A 20,715-nucleotide genomic window follows, 5' to 3' on the forward strand; every position below is an offset into this window, starting at 1 on the left:
AGACAGAGGCAGGCAGGCAGGGAGAGAGAGAGAGAGAGAGAGAGAGAGAGAGAGAGAGAGAGAGAGAGAGAGAGAGAGAGAGACAGACAAAGAGAGACAGAGACAAAGAGAGACAGAGACAGACAAAGAGAGACAGAGACAGGGAGATGGGGAGCCAGGCAGAATTATGAGAGGGGAAAAAATGGTAAGGAGAGGTACTTAAAAAAAAAAGGTATAAAGTAATAACCAAAATTAGCAGTCCCAGGATGCTAATAGATGGGACCAAGCTACAGAAAAAAAAGGTCCCACCTGCACCTCTGCCATTGACTCTATGTCTCCTCGAGTCCCTTTTCTTCTCTTGCCCTTGATTTCCTCAATATCCCCGGAGAAGGGTATGTGAGAGTCCAGGAACCATTCTATCCCCGCCCACCTACCCCCATCAACCCCAGCTTTTCCCCCGGGCAGCCTTGAGTCTCTGCTGAGACAGGGAAAGGAGAACAGAGCCCTTTGTGGCAGGCTGGGGACGGGCAACTTGAAAGCACTAGGGGTAGAAGAATTGAAGCATTTTTGTTGCGGAGGAAAGCGTGGGTTGCAGGCAGGGAGCCAGAAGCCGCTGACATCACCATCATACTTGGATCAAGCCTCGAAGAAGTGGGCGGGAGCCTCAGGGGAGTGGGCACAGTTACCTGGTAAAGGGACCAGAGGGCCTGAGTCTGGTCCAGTAGTGACAGGAACACTCACTGGATTAGGGACTAGTAGTCACAGGTCAAAGATAAAGAGGAAAGCCTGTGGAGGCTCTGGGGAGCCATTTCTCCATTCTATCCCTTGATTCAGGTCTTGGGGGAAGGACGGGATGGAGGCCTGTGCAGGTTATCTTTGTCCCTGGGCCTGAAGTCAAGCATTAGATGCAGCAGCTGCCAACCCAATCTTTTCCTGCTGTTTTGAGACTGCCGGTCAGAGAATGGGAAAGGAGGCCACCCCTGGAATGGGGTACAGCAGCTTCCTTATTTTCAGAGGTAGCCTCCATTAAAATGCCACAAAACTTAAACCTCCACTGTTGATAAGCCTCTCTCAGGTTTAAGCATGCCCCTCTTCTCACAGACTTCAATTATTTTGTTTTTCCAAATAGCTTCTCCCTAGGTATTTGAAAGTACTAGCTTTCTGGACCATCCTGTTCTACACTTCCGGTGAGGTCAGAGCAGACAGAGCTAATCGATCCCTGTTCTTTCCTGTTGAGCCTAGATACACTATCTCAACCCCTCTCAATTCAGGACACTACCCAGACCTTACCAACAGATCGGAATCGGCTCTTGAGATTGATTAGGTCACGCTTAATTTAGGCTATAGATCGCTAGACATTTGCTTTTTGGACAGGAAGGAGGGGGTGAAGCAGGGGCAGCAAGGCTGGGAGAGGCAGAGGCGGTGCTTATTTTTGGTGTCATTTGTTTTTCTTTGTTAGTAACTTCCCTCCAGCCTTCCCCAGAGCTTTCTTCATCTTTGGATCTTGCTGTCCTGAATATCCTTTCCCAAGAGTTATCAGAATAAGCAGCTCAGTCATGATTTCTGAGGTGCTGGGCTCGCTACTCGTGGGCTGACACCGTCTCTTTGCTTTCAAGAAGCTGGCCCCTGTTGGTGCTTAGGAGACCCCTAGAGTATGCCTGTTCTTCATGGCAGCCTTGTAAGATTTCACACCACACTCTCCATATGTTCCTCAGAGACAGCTCATCTCACTGAACAACGACCTACATGATTAGCAATGTGGTTAGCTCATCTCTTGTTCTTGAAATCTCTCTGCTGGACAAGCTCATTCATTAGCACTAGTTCAAAAACCATGCCTGTTCCTCTTTTCCCACACCGATCTTTCAGGCTGCTGGAAAATACCTATCAAGAGCTCCTGAGAATTTGTCACCCATAGGTGCGGTATCCCTTTTTTTCTACTCCATATGACAAGGCATGGATCTTCCTTATCCAGAGTGATCATCCCACTGCAGGGTATTAGCAACCACCTGCCACTAGCGTCCTGTATAGTGGTATGTGTGTGTTTCCTGAATTTAATTGATTATTTGGTCTTGCAATCTAGCAATTGGCCTTCTAGCCAAAGAGTTATGCTTCCCTCTGGAATTCAACCTTGTGCTAAGCGTGTGGTTGGCTACTGGCCTTTAGATTTATTTCACAGAATCTACCAGCTATCCTACCGCTGTTGCTAAACAGAAATGTGTGTGGATCGTGATTCTTCCTGGGATCTGTGTTGGCACTGACCACAGTGGTAAATCCTTCAGAGAATTATAATTAGAATCTTGCTTATCCAACACTCACTTATTGCTAGGTTAAAATTTCAGTGGACAATTTGTCAGGGTTAGAATTTTCTACAATTTTGGCATCTGTCCAATATTTTCTATAGCAGATCACTTGCATAATGAACATAAAGTTCCGTGTGAGTGTATTAGTTGTGGCATTAGTTTAAGTTCTAAGAATTTAAATTCTAAAGTAAGCAAAGTCCAAAGAAGACACAGAGATCTCCAGTAAGCAAATGGGAAGGTCACATCCCTAATCACTAGGCAAAGAAAACTCAAAACCAAAAGGACACATTGCACAAGCCTTTAGGATGGCTGCTATTAGAAAATCAAAATAGCAAGTGTTAGTGTAATATGAATTGGAACATTCCTATAACTCTTGGCATGGAAAACAGAGCAGTATTTCCTAAAAAACTTAAACATCCAATTACATTATCATCCTCAAATCCAGCATCTGGGAATATAGTTCAAAGTAGGGACTCAAATATTTAGATATGTTTATAACAACAGGATTCACCATAAACAAAAGGTAGGGCAATCATGTGGCAGCCAACAAGCAAATGAGTAAATGAAATTTGTGAGTATGCACACACTAGGGTTATTCAGTCTTACAGTTGATCGAAATTCAGATACACGCACATGAATGTTAGACAGTGGATGTCTGTATTTGCATCCTTGTGGCTAAAGTGCTTCCAGGGAGCTAGCTCATGTTTTCAAAGGTTTTATTTAGGATGTGATAGCCTGTACTCATGAGCTTGGCAGAACATGGAGACAGAGAGAGTATGTGGCTGTAGATGGTGTTCACAGCAGACAGAAAGCCAAGAGGGAAGATTCCAGAAATGACCAGGGCTAACACACCTCCAACGTTGTGGGGGCCCAACAAGTGTGCTTAAAAATGGTCAAGATTTTATGAGTGCTTCCCCACCAGTGACAAAGCAACAAGCAGAGAGGGAACATTTCGATGCCCGTACTCTTAAGAGCTCCTCTCCTTAAACCATGATTTTACTTTTTATTCTATAATCACTCTCATTGTTCAAATAGCATGCAGATTTGTAAAACTACTTCTGCCAACCATCACCTACTGTTAAATAGCCAGTTATAGCAGCACACACCTAGGGGGCTGAGAGGCAGGAAGATTATGAGTTCAGGGTCATCCGGGGCCACATAGAAAGCTGTCTGCAAAACTAAATAGAAATGAAACAGTATAAAAAGAAACTAGTGTCGTTCAGCTGCTGGTCTGGATGAAACATAAGTAGTTATGCCAGGTGGCTTTTGGTAAGACTGCTCCTCCCCACTCTCCATCCAAGCCATCCCATCACGAGAGCTCACACCTGCCCTCTTTCTCTCCTGTTCACACTTAGAATACCAGGACTCTAGCAATCTCTGTGCACCATGGCTAGCTACTTTTAGCAGATTCTGATCCAATCTGTAGCATTGGTGGCAAGCAATGGCACCAGTAGATGAGATGATTAAGTGCCTGCCTCCCTCAAGAGGATGTGTTGAACGATCCGACCGTGGATCATCTAAATTGTGCTCAGTGCAAGTCTAACACACACACACACACACACACACACACACACACACACACACGGATTTACAAGGGATTTGCCATGCCGGGAATTAATGAGACTTCTGGTTCCCAAGGCACCGTGGAATGTCTTCTGAGTTTGTGCTCATTACGTTTTACTGTAATGAGTGGTAGGATGGCTTCACTTCTCACTAGAATATAACAGAAGTTTATTCACCTGCTCACTGCTGTATCCCCGTTGCTATAATATACCTGGATCACATGATATTAAGTGCTCCATAAATACTTTGTGAATAAATAAATAGATGCTCATATTTTACACTCAAAGTGGCAGACTGGTAATGAGGAAGCTGTATAAAGTAGTTGTGTATGCATGTGGGGGGGCACGCGCCAACACACACACACATGCACGCACGCACGCACGCACGCTACTGCTGAGTCAGGCCGATTCCATTTGTTCACTCTCTGTAACATTGAACAAAATAACGTCTGGGTTTCCTTTTCTCTCATCTTTAAAGTGTAGATAAGAAGAGGACTTATCGAGCCGGGCGTGGTGTCACAGGTCTTTAATCCCAGCACTCGGGAGGCAGAGGCAGGCAGATTTCTGAGTTAGAGGGGAGCCTGGTCTACAAAGTGAGTTTCAGGACAGCTAGGGCTACACAGAGAAACCCTGTCTCAAAAAAAAAAAAAAAAAAAGGAAAAAAAAAAGGACTTATCTCAGAGTTAGGATGATGAGATAATTTAGTTAAAAACCCTTCAGGATCAAGCCCCCAGCAGAGTAATTAATTAGTGGAATCACTTCTCATGTTTAGGTTTTTGGTGGATTTATGAACATTCTATATATAATTAAATATGTCTTTTAAAAAATGCGTCCGGTGGGTATGTATTATTCTGTAATGAAAATCTAGATTCCCTCTATTTTAAACCATTCTTGCCTATGCAGTTACAACAGAGTAATTACTAGCTCGGGTTTGGGTTTCAGACTGCCCGGATTCAAATCCAAATTCCCTCTTGCAGTCTATGTGGACACCTAGTATTCCTGTCTTGGATTCCTATTGGTGGAATCTACAAGAGCAATAAGCTGGACTGTTGGAGAGTTGAAGAACTGACATGTGTGGGCTGCCTGAGACGCCTGGCAGAGTGTACTGAATAAACATCTTCTATTACTCCTCTTGCTTACATTTTACCTTGTTAGTTTAAAGGCAACAGAAGACATCCATGAATTTGTAGGAGACAAGGGTAGCTTTATGATAAATATTTATTATATTATAGTTTTACTAGAAACATCTAATATAAACAGTTTGAGATGAGAAGAACCTGGTTGGTGTTATTCATTACTACAACGCATGTTAATCATGGCCACTCAATAGTGAAGTGTATTCAAATGAGCATTTAGAAATATATTGAAGTCAACATCCGAAATTATTTATAATTTGAAAAGAAGAGCTAAATGTTACCCCCTGAATATAACTCCTCGGTCATTTAACAATTACCTGTGTTCCAAATATGAAGACTGTTGGATGAATGGTCCACGTGAATGTCATTAATAAAAATGCTAAGCTAAATCTACTCTCCACCATGGCTCCCTTGTACAACTAAGTAGGATATTTAATTTGGAAATAGAACTTACAACTATTTTAAGTGTTAGGAGTCCTTACTTAAAGAGCTCTAAGGCCATTTATATATAGGGTGAGCTCAGCTCCTTTTAAGATGGAGGAAAAGACCTGTAATATTTCCTCAACTCATCTTGACCTCTACCTTCAAGCTCTTGGCCCTTCACCCTGCCCACTAGCCACACCAGAAACCTTGTATTTCCTTGGTCAGGCTGTAATGTCTCAAAATGTCACTCTAGTATACTGTCCAGCACACTGTTTTTTCTGATTAGCTTCTAATTACAAGTCATGTGTTGACAATAACACGCTCCCAGCAAATGTCCTGAGAGGAACAAGCATTCATGAGTGTGACAATTCACCAGATGTCACTTTTGTCGCCAAAGTTAAGCATAGCAAGAAAAAGGACAGTTATAGTGCTTGTTCTTTTCCTGTGGCTGTAAAGAAATACCTTAACGAAACAACTTAAAGGGAAAAGGGTTCGTTCTGACTTAGAATAAAGGCAAGGTATACTCCATTGTCTCACATTGAAAGCCAAAGTTATTAAGAGCCTGATGGTTACGTTGTATCTAGTCAAGAAACAGAAAACAATGAATGCTTGCTAATGGTCAGCTCTTTCCATTTTCCAGTCCTAGAATACCCTGCCAGAGGGGATAGTTGCACTCATAGTCAACATTGGTCTTCCCATACAAAGTCTTCCCATAACCCCTCACCTGCATTCCCAGAGATCTATTTCCCAGGTGATTCTTGATTTTGTCAAGCAGACACCAACCATTACAAACTGTAATAATAGCAAACCTTGGTATAGTTTTATAAGAGTCATGTACTATGCTAAATCTTGATTATAAAAAGTCCCAGCAAGGAGGCATTTACTGTTTGACAAAAGTTTCCCTGGGGAGATACAACACATATGCCTACTTACCCCAGATAGGAAACCCACTACAGACCAAAGTACACATGCTACCGAAGTCCACCTTGGCAAGCCAGTTTACTTACAGGAGTATGGATGAGGGCTTACAGGATCAGAAATTACTCTAACACAGCTGCATTATCAAAGATTAACCCAGCACAAAAGCTGGAAACCTGGAACACACCACTGAAGGCCGCTTGACAGGTGGGAGAGTGTCCTTTCCAGGTGACTCAGTTGGTCCAAACCTCTTCCAGGCAGTTAGGCTGGTTTGTTTCTCCCAGACATTAAGTCTTGGGAAGGAGGAACCTAGTAAATCCGGTCAGTTTCAGGGACTTCCTGAAGCTATTTTGAGTTGTTTACTTTCTGATACGAAGAGCTTCCCTGCAGGAAAGAATGTTTCAGTCTGAGCTGGGCGGGCATGGTGGAGCAGGCCTTTAATTCCAGCACTCAGGAGGCAGAGGCAGGCGGATTTCTGAGTTTGAGGTCAGCCTGGTCTACAAAGTGAGTTCTAGGACAGCCAGAGCTATACAGAGAAACCCTGTCTTGAAAAACCAAAAACTAAAAAATAAAAATAAAAAAGAATGTTTCAGACTCAGCAGAAATTGCTACATAACACTTGGGGATCAAATGCAGGTGGTCAAACTTGCTGTTCACTCTACCCATTGAGACATCCAATCAGCTTCCATTGAAAATTTGCCAACTTTGATGAACACAACCGAGTGCAAATTGGTGCACTAGGTGACTAATAGAGCCAGGCTGTAGACTTGTCTGGTGCTGTTTCCTCTTTTCCTACAGGAAGTATAGTGACATATAGATGTGTGGCAATATTTGCTTATAGAAGCGAAGTTATTTCGATCAGAGTAGCTATGAAGCAGGGCTTTTAAAGTTTTTAATGGTTATAGAGGAAATGCTGTTATTTTACAGGAGATTTAGTTTAGAAAGAATTGCTCTTAGTAGTCTTGTTACCCCACAGTCAGGAACTTGTACTCCTGCCTTTTCATCCTTGGTTCTGTCCAGCATCTGTTCCTGTCCCAGTATGTTGTATGGCAAGACTTTTCTTGGGGAGATGAACACACAAGTTTACTTACCCCAGACAGGAAGCCCACTACCAACCAAAGTACAGACATCACCAAAGTCCGATTTGGTGAACAATGGTTGAGCTGTAACTTACAGGGGCACAAATGATTCAAAGATAACTATATCACCAAAGTCCACCTCAGCGTGGATGGCCACTTACTAAGCTGGTGTACACTACACAGCTTACAGGCAGCTCAAGAGGTTGGAGAGTTTCCTTGTCAGGTATCTCCAGTTGGTCTGAACTCTCGCATGGAGCTTAGCTGGTTTTTGTTTCTTCTAGGCAGCTGCTGGTCTGCAGCCTTTCTTCTCTAGAAGTGTTGTTTTGTTTTGTTTTGAAGCTCAGCTTCCCTGAGTCTTTGAGACTCTGTTTTTATTGTTTACTCAGGCAGGGAGAGGCATAGTGAATCTGGTCAGTTTCAGGAACTTCCTGAAGCTCGTTTGAGTTGCTTACCTTCCTGTTTAAGGAGCTTTCCTGAAGAATGCATTATTTTAAACCATGGAAGATACTTGTTATACAATGTACCATGACTGTCTACTTTCTTAAAACTAGGACTCTGAACCAGGAGAGCAATTTACCAAGTAGCAAAGTCATGGTGTACCACAGATACCACAGATGAGTTTAGGCGGCTCTTGAAGTTTATAAGCACTGAATTCTGGTCCACTTAATATGTGCCTTTTCTCTTTGGACTTTACGCTATTACCAATGAGATTTAGCTACATTTTCCTAACATTTTTGCTTTTACCACGGTGTCCATCATTATCTGTATTGCTATTTATTTACTTTTCAGATGGCTCTGGACTGAAAGGAGCTGTTACTTCCGTTATGAAAATGTGTTAGCTTACTAAGAATCAACTGCTTGGTCCTTTGGTGGGCAAAAGTTCAGCTTTGGAAGAAATGGTCAAATAGTCTTCTAAAGCAGTGGGGGAAAACTCAACCTCAAACCTGGAGTAAATGGCTGCCAGTTGCTGCAGATTTTCACTAATTCTTGGTATCTGCAGCTCTTAGTCTTAAGGTAATTCTGGATGCTATGGAATGGTATTTCACCATGGGTTTAATTGCCACCTATCAGATGATTGACAATACTGAAATATTTTTATGTGTATGGCTATAAATAATATTATTTTGTGAAGAATTTACAAAAGTGATTTTGCCAATTTAAAGTCAGTTTTTTGGGGGGATGGGAAAGAGCTCAGTCCATTTGGTGCCTACAACACTAGTATTAGGATCTGAGTTTGGGTCCTGAGAACCCACATGAAAAGCTAGATGGGACTGGCACATCATGCCTTGAACTCCAATACTCCGGAGCGAGGGTTAGATACAGGTTACATCCCTGAAGCTCATTGGTCAGCCAGTCTAGATGAGTCAATGAGTCTCTGGTTCACCCAGATAACCTGTTTCAAAAATTAAAAACAAAACAAAACAAAACTGGAGAACAAGCAAGGAATGACACCCAGCATCAACCATGCGCCTTCACATATACATATACATATACATATACATATACATATACATATACATATACATATACATATACATATACATATGCACATATCCACACTAACAAGTACACACATCACAAACATTCATACATACATACATACATAATACATACATCATAATACAGAAGAAAAAGAAAGTGTTTATCTGCTAAACACTGATCCATAGGAGGGTTATCCCCCCTCACCATCTCTGCTTCCCAGGCTGGCCTCAAATTTACTGTCCTCCTGCCTCAGCCTTCTATGTGCTGAGATGGAAGGTATATGGCAGAGTGCCCATCTAGTAGTTTTTTCAATCATATTTTGGACACAAACCTTTTTTTAAAAAAACACACACATGTGACAATCTCTTCCTCCACGGCCTGGCTCTTCATTCTCTCAATGTGTCTTCTGACTTACATTGAGTTTTCCATTTTAATGGAATCTAGATAACTGATGTTTTCCTCCTCGTTTAATGTTCTTATGGGCCCCATAGATATATGCCCATCTCAAGATCACAGAAATGGTTGCTTATGTTATCTTTATTGTTCTGATGCTCGTTTTTACTTCTATTGATTTTGAATTGTTTTTTTTGTGTATGATGGGAGGTAGGGTTAAAAGCTTGGGGTTTTTGTTTAGTTTTTTGCTTGTTTGTTTGTTTTTGTCTTTTTGTTGCTGTTGTTTTTGACTGGCCAATTTATCTAGCAACACTGATTAAGAGCCACCATTTTCCTGTAATATTTCAAAGGCACCTTTAACACAATTCAAACGACCCTATCAACTGGAGTCTAAGATCCTGTTCTGTTCCTATGGCCTGTTAGCCTCTGTGAAGCAGTAGCTTGTATTTGTGTGTGTGTGTGTGTGTGTGTGTGTGTGTGTGTGTGTGTATGTGTGTGTGTATGTGTGTGTGTGTGTGTATGTCTGCCATTTGTTTGTCGATGCTTTTGGAGGCTAGAGGAAGGTGTCCCAGCCCCTGGAGCTGAAATGGGTGCTGGGAATGGAACTTGAGCCCTTTGGAAGAGCAGCAAGGGCTCCTAACCTCTAAGCTGTCTCCCCATGCCATCTTTACTCCTTTAACACGGTACTGCTTTACAGCAAGTCCAGGCCTCTAAAACACTACTTTTGCAAAGTTACTTCTCTTATTATGTATTTTCAGATTTTTCTTTTAATTATGCTGATTGGAAAATATATGTGGAAAACAACTCACTCCTGCCCCATTCCCCTTCCTGCCGTCATTTATTTTCATAACTCCCGAGATGACATTTGTGTTTTTTTTTTATCTCCATAGCTACCATCTCTCATCTTAACTGATGTGAGTTCAAGTCTCAATTATAGGTAGTAGGTGCTTTTGCTCTGCCTCGAAGATCCCTCATTATTCTTGATGTCCTACAGCTTTTTCTATTACACTGCATCTACTTACCCTTGCTGGGCACACACTGTGTACTCTGCTCTTCTGAGACATGGTCCCCCATAACCCCCGCTACTCGAAAATGACTCTTTTTATCTCTTTGAGAGGAAGTCACTGGGTGCAGCCTCACTTAAGCACTGTTCCCCAGTCACGACGTCTATAACTATGATGCGGGACTCTTCTGAGGAGGACAGGTCCGTTTCTCATATCTGTTTGTACAGTCAATAGTTTAGGCGACCGTACATCAGTACAATCGATATCAACACAGACTCACAGATGACCTGATGCTTTGGTTTACAACCCGATGCTATTGTGTTGTTGACTGAGTGTGCCAGCTTAGGTCTCCGGAAGCATCAACTGATTCCTGGATCCTTTAGATATACTTGCATGTTTGCAAGCTATGTCTGGTTTTCCGACCCGATAAGATATTCCAGACTCATCCTGCATGTATTCTCCCAGATTTTTGGAAGAAGCCCTGCTTGCTTTGACACCAGGGTTGTATAAGAAACCAAGATCTGGGTGTCAGCTATACTTGGCTGCGATGTTTTCGCATCAAGGTATCTCACTAAAAGCCCAAGCAAGTATCGTCTCTTTCTATAATTCTTCTATACCATCTTGCCCATTCTTTTAAAAAGAGCCCTGAGCTGGCCTGAGCTGCCCATCACATTTCATATCTAAACCCTATGGTTGGTAGTTTCTCTTCTATCTCCTCCTCATCTCTTCCATCTTGCCATTTTCTTTAGCACTCTGTTCCCATTCAGAAATATTCTATCTCTACTCCAGATTTTTATATGGTTTTATTTGGAAAGTTGTTTTCACTAGTATATCTTTTCAAGATTTGTACACTTCCTATTCTTATTTCCCATACAAACTGGCCTACAGCATTAGCGGATGGGCTATATCACTCACAAACTGGCCCATGCCATCAGCTGATGGGCTGTGTCACTCACAAACTGGCCCATGCCATCAGCTGATGGCTTTGTTGAGGTCCTGGTCTCCAAGCCTTGAGGCTGGGTTGGGTTACTGACCTCTAAGCTAGAGCTCCAGCCCACTGGTCAGCAACTGTTCTACTGTTTGGATTTCTTCCATCATATTTACTATGTAAGCTGACAGTGAAGAGCCAGCCTGCTTTCATCCCAGGTAAGCAGTGGGTTGGTCCCCACACAGACTCCCTTAGCAGACACTTCCCTGTGTTGGCTAAAAACTCTAAAACACCATCTATTTGTCTGGTTTCATTTTTATTATGCAAATGACATGGGTTTCAATTTTTCCCCGATCAATATCATTTCCTTCTAAAATATTTATATTCTCTCTCTCTCTTTTTCTCTCTCTCTCACACATGTGTGTGTAAGTCAAAGGTCTATGTTGGAGGCCTTCTCCAGTCTCTCTCCACCCTATACTTAGAGACAGTGTCTTGCACTGAACCTGAAGCTCACCATGTGAGTTAGAACAACCAGCTAACAAGGCCCCAGGCTTCTGCCTGCCTCGGCCACACCAGAGCTAGATGACATCTATGTGCTCATTCAGCTTTTGACATGACAGCTGGAGGTTTGAACTCAGCTCCTTAACCTTACAAGGCGAGCACTTTAGCCTCTGAGCTATCTCCCCATCTCCTTTATTTAGTAACACAAAGAAAGAAGAACGCAAAATAAAATAACAATTCAAGCCAGAGAGGCTAATTCTTGAGCCAGGTAGAACTCTGGCAAGGTTGGGTCCTGCTAAGGGCCAGTCCCTCGCACACTGTACTGTGTGTGAACTCCCTAATACCTGTCGCTGTGTAGCAATGGAGCATACCCTTGGGACAATACACATCCAGTGATGATGAGGTGGGGTGAACATGGAAGCTACTGGTCTAAGGAATGTGATGACTGGAGACATCCTCTGAGACCCATTTTGTGGGGTCCAGAACCGTTCCCACTAATTGGCCTAGGAAAGCCACCCCACATGGTGAGAGGGTCACCACACCACTGGTCTGTTTAAAGTGGGAAGCCCTGAGCCCCTTCCTGGCAAAGCGTTCTGACTCTGAGTTTGGGGATAAATGACTACTCCAGACGTGAGTCACTGCAGTTTGGAAATTCTCAGCTGCAGCCTGCACTTTAAGAAAAAAAAATTATTATTATCATCTCTGACTAATAACTAGCAAACCCAGAGTGAAAAAATAACTCTGTGGGAGATGAAGAGAAAGTTCTAAAAAAAAAAAAAAAAAAAAAAAAAACTTCACAAGGAGCTCAAAGCACAAGAAGACAGGAGTACAGCAAGGCAAACAGCGAGTCTTAAAATATTAACTGAGTAATTATACCAATTAACATTTAGCTGTATCTATGTCCATTCCATTTTGTCTCTAATAGAATGATAGGTGGTGGTTATGGCTGGAGATCTCTGAAAGTTAATTAAAATCACCGAAACAGAACCAATACAATGTCCATTCTTGTTGTTGTTTTAATTCATTGAAGGCTAAATAATCTATCTCCTATTCTGAAATTTATTCCAAAAGGAGGCCGAGCCAGGAGTACAGATATGTTTTCTTTCTTATCCTGAAGTCCCTGTCATTGTGTTCCATCTCATCTGGGCATCTAGCTGAGCCACCAGTCTCCTACGAGAGTCGAGTAGGGTGTGATGTTAGTGAGGACCAGTTATCCCGATCTACTGATGTCTCTGGTCTCCTGAATCAGAGGGCTGCCCTGTTGTGAACTGGGTTTTCCCTAGCCTCTCACGTTCAGCCACTGCAGTCCAAGCGTACTCTGGGGTCCAACTCCATGCAGGAGCTCTGTGGAGGTCTGAAGCGAGGCAGAAACTAAATGAGACAGCTTCCCTCTCTGCTCATCCATGGCAGCAATCCTGAGAGGACCTGACTGGCCCACAGGGGAAGATCACAGCTGGCCATTTGACAGGAGTAACAACTCCGGAGGGACCAGTCACCAGGCCTGCTAGTTTAGTTGGGTAAGGAAAGCCCATCTTTGGGGACCTGCTGCAGCATGGGATGCAGAGGGTCCTTTCTACATCCAGTTGTTTTATTTCTTTAGAATATTTTATTTGTCTATTTATTTGTGTGTCTGGGTGTTTTGTCTGAATGGATACCTATCCACCAAGTGCATGCCTGGTGCCTGCAGAGGCTAGAAGAAAGAAACCAGATCCCCTGGAATAGGGTTGCAACAGACCATGGTAAGTGGCCATATGGCAATGGGAATTGAACCTGGGGTTCTCTGGAAGATCATCCTGTGCTCTTGACTCCTGAGCCATCGCTCTAACCTCTCTCTACATCAAGTGCTATGAAGTTTTCAAGGCCAAATTCTTATTTCCTATCCATTGACGAGATAAACCAGACAAATGTGACTGAGAACACAATTTCCTCCTCTGCATGGAGTCACGCAGGTACCTTTTGATGTTACTCTCAAAATATTCTTCAGGGAAATGAACGCTTAGTGGCTGCTAAATATGGTGTCCCTTCACTTTTGGGTGGTATATGCAAATCTTGCTTTTCATTCCTGTGGCTGAGTCTGAAAAATCTTTGTTCAGAAACTTAAAGAATGATAAATACAAAAAGAACTTATGTTTACGGATCTGCATCTTCAGGAACTGGACTCTGTCAGTCTCCAAATAAACTCCCAGTGTCGACTACTGCTACCCAGTGGGTGCTGTGAATAAATATCCATCAATCAGTTGATGCATTGATTAACGTTTAGGGATTGTCTCCCACAGGCATTCCAGTGTATTTAATATAGACAAGTGCACCATTTATGAAGGGCAGGGACAATAAATGACCCTCATGTGACTTGTTCCACACCCCTGAGACTGTCCCCGCCCTCCCTCAGGCCTGAAGCAGTGTTTTGAACATGTCTGACAGTACCTATCCTGTCTTGTGCACACTCTCCGTATTTGTACACTCACCAGCCTCTATGCTAGAACCCTGTTTCAAAGAGTTAAGGACTCTAGTTCATCTTTTATTCCTTCTAAACTCTTACAAAAGCCACAACACCCTACATAGGCCTCAACTAAATGATTTTGCCAATACTGCCCCCTTCCCCTGGGCCTAACAGATGACAGCACTGTGTTAGTGACCAGAGAGCCCTGACATTTTAGATACTTTTGGACCCTAGTGATAAAACGCTTGACTTACATCTGTGCAAGCCTGTTTTTTTCCTTTTACACCGTGTGTTGGTTTGTATGTGTGCATGCATTTTTAAATAACCAGGCTGTAATTAAGTCAGCCTATTCTTGATTTTCTAAAAATTATATAAATTATAGTTTCCTTTCTATAGCGCAAATTAAAATACATCGCTGAAATTAAAGTGGACCTACAGGAGTGCCATTAGCATATTCAAAGCCGAAGGTTGATAATAACGGTGTTTACTTAACTGAAATTTAGCGGTATTCATTCAAAAACAACATGTAGCCCTAACCGCCATCCATGAAATAATGCATGTTGCTTTACGGTTCTGAACCCTAATTAGCTGGGAACAAAACAACTCCTTCAACTCTTATTAACCGTTTCCATTCTGCTGTTCTCTGTGTTAGCTGAAGCAGAACACCCTTTGGAGGTGTTCTGGGACTCCTCCCAGGGGGGCGTGGCCTGGAGACTGAGAAAGGACACTCCACCTTCCTTTATCCAAGTGAAAAGCAGTGCACATGGCTACAGTCAGTTCTCATTTTCCTCCTGAGCATCGCCCTATTTATATCTGCACGTGGGTTTGCCTTCTTTGTGTGCAAATGCCTTGGCGTGAGTGAGCCAACAAATAGGAGTTAAATCAAAATGATTTCAAGGAACCAAATTCCTCCCAGGCCCATCCAATCTCTTCCTGGGAGAAAGCCTGGCCTGAGAGAAGCCTCTTCCACGGGCCTTCATCTCCTGGGGTGATGCCTCCCTTGGGCCACCAAGTGTGGGTGATGGTTGAGACCACAGCCCTTGAATTCCTCACAGATTCAGGGCCAGATAAGAAGAGACTGCCAGTGATGTGCAGGGCCAGTGACGTTGCATAGACTGGTTGGTACCTTGTAACACACACGAGGATCCTGGGACTGAGAGAGCCAAAGGTACCAAGATGAGGCTGTATATCCCAAACCTGGTTGATCATTGCTCCCTCATCCATTCCTTCAACTTGTTCCCTGCCAGCAATGGGGACCCAATGAATGGCCAGGACAAGGGAGGTCTTTACCTCATGGGGCTGAGGGTCACTAAGTATGACCTCCTCAGTGAGGACACGGAGCCTGATGGTGGGCATGGTGACTGGGATGGTTAGGGAGGGGTGAGAAGAAAAGACTCACACACCAGAACAGGACCAGGGCACAGGGTGACCAAAAGGTATACTCTAAGACAGTGGCTCTCAACCTTCCCTTTTAGTATAGTTCATCGTGTTGTGGTTACCCTGCCTGCAACCATAAGATTATCTTCACTGCTGCCTCTTAGCTGTAACTTGGCTACTGTTATGAATTATAATGTAAGTATTAGTGTTTTCTGACTGTCTTAGGCCACCCCTGTGAAAGGGTCGTCGACCCGCAAAGAGAGTCACTACCTATAGGGCCAGGGACACCGCTCTAGGCAGAAGGAACAGCCAGTATATAGGTTCTGAGACAGGAAGGGCCCCGGGACACTTCAGGGTTGGGGCAGGATGGTGACCCACGGAAGATTAGCCCTCTGGAGCAGCCTTGTGGATTGGTGGGTTACTCCGAACACAAACGAGATAGTGTGGGGCCAGTCGTGGCGAGAAATGCAAACCATAGATACTGTGGCCTTCTCTGAGCACACCATTGCACAGGGTAAACTGGGTGTGGAGAAAGCAAAACCATTAAGGCTGTCTGTTAAGCTTGTCCCATCTCCCTGGTCAGGCTGGTCACCCCAGTTGAGACTCAGGCACACTTAAGCCACCCCACACAGATGTCAATCTCTTAGGTGTGATTTCACCACAGACTGATAACCGACAGGGTGGCAATCACTGAGTCAGTGCCAGCCTCGTAAAATTGGGACAAGTGAGGACTCAGAGGATGGAACGGAAGAGGAATGGCACCCAGAATTGCCTCCCAGGACCTACGAGGTGAAGATCTGTCTGCCTGGTGGCAGCTCATCACCATTAGGGCACTAGTCCTTAACCACTGTATGCAACAGGACACGAGGGTACGAACGGGGTCAGTCACAGCTGTGGAGATGCAAACAGATGACCTTAATGATAACTGGCCATTTGCCATCCCAGTTCTCAGAAATTGCACAAGCCTTCGCATGCCTAAGCCTTCCCAACCAGTTCCCAACCAGTACGTGGACACCCATTTCTCAGACTGAAACTCAGGCTCAGCGGCATCGGGAGGCATGGTGTATAGCCCTAGGTAAGTCACCTGAGCTCTCTGGGATTCATTTGGCTTCTCTGGGCAGAGGGAAGGTGAACAAGGCTTGTCAGTATCAAGAGGTTATACTGTACATCTGAAAAGCAGTCATGTTGGAGAATGGGAGTTGGAAAAGTTTGAGGAACATCTAAAAACATACTAATTAGCCTTTCCAATGGAGGGGAAGCATAGGCAATTGGGAAGTTCACGGTGACACTGCTTTAGATAGGAAATGGACCCAAAGGCCCGAATCCCAAGACTGACTCTTGAGAACTGGGATTTTTGTCTACAGGGATCAGAAGGGCCAAGGGCAATAGTCCACTCTGTGACTGGTTCTTGCAAGGCTGTGACTAAGCCCTTTCAAGTCTCCCAAGGAGAAAACAAAATAAAATTCATAATGAAAAGGAGGTGTAGTCTATCGCTGAGGAATGCCGTGTGAGAGTAGACACCGGAATGAGTTATCAAAGCAAGTCTGGTATTCTTCCTCTGATGGCCTTAGGAGAGAGACCTAGCCGAGTGTGGGTGGTTGAAATAGGATTCTGGCTGAAGCCAAGGGGACGACGCTACAAACTCCAGTCTTCCCTTTTTTGGTTCCTAAAACAAACCCACAAGAACTTCCAGAGAGTCTTGTTCACGGACACTTGCCAGCACTGAGCCTGTTATGTGATCTGAAGACAGAAGGCGTTTGATAAATGAAGAGATTAAGGGACTCAGTGAGTTCACCTGGCTGTTGGGAAGTGTTGCGAGCCTGTGTCCCTCACTCACAGGCTCTGGCTCACCTGTCTGCTTATCCTCAGCCCCTTCCCACGGACTCGAGAGAGTGAGTCAAATGGACTAAGGCTTAAATATTGTTGTGAAGCTTTGTCCTAAGCCCATATGTGCATGCGCACACACACACACACACACACACACACTCAAACACATACACACACATACACATGTGTGCGTGCACATACACACATGCTCAAACATACACACACACACACACACTCACACCACATACATTCACACACATGTGCAAACACACACACACACACACACACACACACACACACTCAAACTCATGCACGTACACCGGCACACATGACACACATATGGCATACATATACATGCTGTCTCTTGAGTGCACACGCATGTCCGTGCGCGCGCGCACACACACACACATCCACACACAGAGCTTCCAGTGGAGAGGTGAATTTGTCATTATCTGCAAACACAGGGTGATGGAACACCTGTGTAATAGGGCACAGTCCTCTGTCAAGGCCTTACTCATCTCTAGTGTTTCTGAGCTAACAGATGTGGGGCCAAATCAACCACGTGCGGCATGTCTTCAGCGTTCCTTCATGAGATGCAATCAGAGAAAGAGATCTAAATTGCAAAAAAAAAAAAAAATATTTTCTTCCTTTCAAAGCTCCCATGGCTGTTGCCTGGGGAAAAAAAAACCTGTTTATAAAAAGCAAACTCTGGGCTGGACCTCACCAGGTCCCTGGGGTAAACACTGCCTGTGTGCTTACAAGACCATTGACTGAAACTGTTCGGTGACTCAGGAATAAGCCTGGTGGTGAACCCGAAGAGCAGAAATTACACATTTTTGTCAGTTGCTAGGAGTGTGACTGTGTGTCTAGCCTGTTTGCATCATCAAGAGAAGCAAGAGAGATTGGGACTGATCCCAAAGGCCCCAATTCTCCAGGGAACCCCCCCTTCCACGCTATGAAAAGGAGTACTCAGATGTGGACCACCCCCTAATGTGAGGAGGAGGAAGAGAGACCATTTGGAAGGAGCTTTGGGATTTGACAGGAAGCAATCAGGTCCAATCCAAAGATGCGCTGCCTCTCTTCTAGCCTCAACTGGGTCTCCTTCCCTGCCCTAATCTACATTCACCTCTTGCAGCCTAGCAACCACTCAGAGAGACAGCAACTAGAGCTCTCCCACAATGCCCGAGCCATGGTCAGTAGAGTCAGACACATCAGTCTCCATCTTAAAGATGGGAAAACAGAGCCTCTGAGAAGAGAGGTGCCACATCTCAGTACACAGGCTAGGTAGGTTAGATCTTGGTAAGCCTGGAGTTCGAGTGCCTGGGTTCATAGCTCAATGACTTCCACTGAATTAAAACAGGGCGTCGAGCTTTGGCGACTTGGTTTCTGCACCTTTAAAGTAACAAGATTAACGGTACCTACTTCATAAAATGAGCAGAACAAAAGGAATCAGGCACCGCCAGCCATTTTGGTGCTCCATACATACAAGCCATTATTATTGTTGTGTTGTTATTATTATTACATTCTTGTTTTGGACAGGTAGCCAACAGGTGCAGTTTCTAACCTGTTTCCCCTTTATCCAGTTTTGCACCGAGGGCCAGGGTTTTACACTGCCTTTCCACACCATGTCTCTGTGTCCCTGATATTGTTCCCATTCAAAACCTCGAAGGCTTAAACTCTTTCCTAAGCCAGTGGCCACATGGGCTGTTATTCAGTGTTATGGCAGGCTTGAGGGAATGTCACGCCTCCTTACCTTTGTGGTACATGATTAAGAACCATCAATAGATATGGGAGTGAAGAGCCTGTCTCCCATGGAAGACTAGGGTGGTGCGATGGCAGAAAGCACACATGGCCTCTCCCTGAAGCAACCATCAACTCTAAATAATACCATTACCAAATGACAGAAGGAATTGGGAAGATGTTTCCGGATTCTTTGCCCTCTGTCCTTTGCGTTCTTCCCGGTTCCTTGCCTGTAGCAGGTGGGAAGAAGAACCAGAAAGAAAGAAACGGCCTAGCTAGGGCTTCAGGCAGATTTGTCCTTAGCTGTTCTCTGCTGGTGGACATGGCATTCAGTGGTCTCTACACTGACTGCAGAGGGTGGTACTTCAGAGAAAGAGTAGCCTTTGCTGCATGCGGGGGGTGGAGGGGTATCTACATTCTCTTTAGATGAGGCTCCTGGAGGTCCTTGCTCGGCAGTGTGGTATCTCTAAGGGAAACTGTTTGACATAGCATGCAGGAAGGCCAGCAGAACTAATGAGGAGTTATCTCTGAGGTTCTCTCACTGCCTGGAAGACACTGTGTTCCCATCCAGAACTCTACTGGCTGGAACACGGAGAGCAATCACACTTCTGAACTCAGGTGATGGGCATAGTTTAAGAAAATGCTAGTAACAGAAAATGTGGACAGATCACACAAGACAAGTTTTGTTCCTAGGGCATACTGAGGCAAAAATGCCCTATGGTGGGCTTAAATTTGCTCTACATCTCAGGCATGAAACTGGGCATCTTCCTGCCTCAGCTTTCTAAATGTGGACCTTACAGGTGTGTACCATCTGTCTCCTAAATTTCCAATCACTTTGATAGTCCCAACCTTTTCCTTGAAAAAGCAGTCATTCGGTATTTTGATCCTTCTGGGGGTGGGGGACAGGGGAGGGTGGAACTTGTATCTTAATTAGGTTACTTTAAACGTGTAACTTGGCTTTCTGAGCTTAGACCTTGTTTTTCAAAGGATAAAATCTGTTTTAAAGTGTATTACAAAAACTTCTACCTCGAGGGTTCCCGTTCTTCCCCCCAACCTTCCTTCTCAGTAATGGTGAATTCATTATTCTTGGAAGCAGAAACTCAGAACTTGGAGAGAAATACCATGAATCCTCCCTTCCTCCATATCTGAAGAAAAGCTGTTCTGCTTTTATTTGATGTGAGCTGTGCATCGCATGAGCTCAAAACACACAGCTCTGAGGCCAATGCAACAAAGTCCATATTCTGGGTCTGCATCTTGCTGCAGAGACTTGGGCATGTCATGTCCCCTCCCTAAGGCTTCGCCCCCACATATATGAAACAGAAGAGATTAGCCGTGTTCTTTCAGGTTGGTTATGAGGGACACAGTGATGAAGCTAGAATGATAAAGTTGTGTCTGGTGCATAGCATTAAGCAATGAAAGTCATTTAATAAGTAACAATTATTGCATATTTAATATGCAGCAATAGTGTGCTGGCAGCTTCCCATTACTGTATTTAATCATCACAATAACTTGATGGTCATTCCATTCACTTTCCAGATGAAGGAACCAGGGCAGAGCAGCTATGAAATGTGGTGAAGGTACACACAGCCAGGAGTGGCAACGTTGGGATTTGAATGGAAAACCAGA

The 20,715-nt window shown here is 44.1% G+C and overlaps 1 long non-coding RNA gene across 1 annotated transcript in view; it reads right to left on the minus strand.

Moving 5' to 3' along the window:
- The window catches only part of Gm32255, a 39,822-nt gene that overhangs the window by 15,488 nt on the left and 3,619 nt on the right, over positions 1–20,715 (minus strand). The window lies entirely within an intron of this gene.

This window comes from Mus musculus, chromosome 10 (assembly GCF_000001635.26).
Source record: "Mus musculus strain C57BL/6J chromosome 10, GRCm38.p6 C57BL/6J".
Classification (NCBI taxonomy): Eukaryota; Metazoa; Chordata; class Mammalia; order Rodentia; family Muridae; genus Mus; species Mus musculus.